The sequence below is a fragment of the Plasmodium inui genome (genome assembly GCF_000524495.1).
Source record: "Plasmodium inui San Antonio 1 unplaced genomic scaffold supercont1.65, whole genome shotgun sequence".
Taxonomy (NCBI): domain Eukaryota; phylum Apicomplexa; class Aconoidasida; order Haemosporida; family Plasmodiidae; genus Plasmodium; species Plasmodium inui.
The window spans coordinates 8,921-9,872 of NW_008481899.1; positions in this window are offsets into that span (position 1 = coordinate 8,921).

A 952-nucleotide genomic window follows, 5' to 3' on the forward strand; every position below is an offset into this window, starting at 1 on the left:
TCACTGATTATGCGCCTTTTGTACTGTGATCATCCTTAAGTTTTTAGGATTTAGGGTGTAGTTTTTGGGTTGTATGTTTTGGGCCTTAGGCTGTATATTTCATCGCTCAGCCTCCACGGTCTATCAGTGAGGCCTCTGGCTTAGCGTGTAGTGGCACTCTCTAGTCTTTATTTCTAAGGTTAATTTCTTATTTATGCCTCGTCACTTCTGCTTCTTGCTGTTATTTCCTACTTGCTTAATCTTAGGATTCCCCGCTTTATCTTGACGGTTTACGGTTCAGATTCCATGGTTGCGGATTCAGTTTCACTATGTAGGACTGACTGGATACCCTTAGGGTCTATTTGTGTTTGATGAAGTGTAGGGTCGTTTTCGCACGCTCTAGGTTCACGGTCCATATCATCTGTGTACTGTGCACTGCTCAGGTGTATGAGCTATGGTTCATGCTCCAAGGAGTTTTGGTGTATTTGGTCCTATTATTCTTCAGGGTATCTCCCCGAATTTTTTTGCGTTTGGCATCATGTTTAGTTTCTACTGGTATGAATTCGGGGCGCCATCTTGTATTGCTTCTTCTTTACTTCTTATGTTTTTGATATGTGCTGTATTAATTGGTTTTCAACGTCGAGTTTTTGTGTTGTATGATTTATTGTGCAAGCCTTATGGTTAAAGGCTTATCCTTTCTGTTTCTGGTTGTGTTCTGAGCCTCTAAAGTCTATTCTTTACGGTTAACCATTTAATGCTGTTCGCTCCGGATTTACAGTTTGGACTTTAAGCAGCCCCTGACAAGCATCATCCCCCAGTCTGCTTCTCCAGGTGGTGTTTGTTCTCCTCCGACTTACTTTATTATTTCCTTGCTCGTCTGGCATCGTGAAGATGTGTTTGTGTGTGTTATTTTCTCTAGGATGATTCTTGCTCTTTGTGCTACTGTTAAGGCGTGCTTTCGTGTGTGATTTTC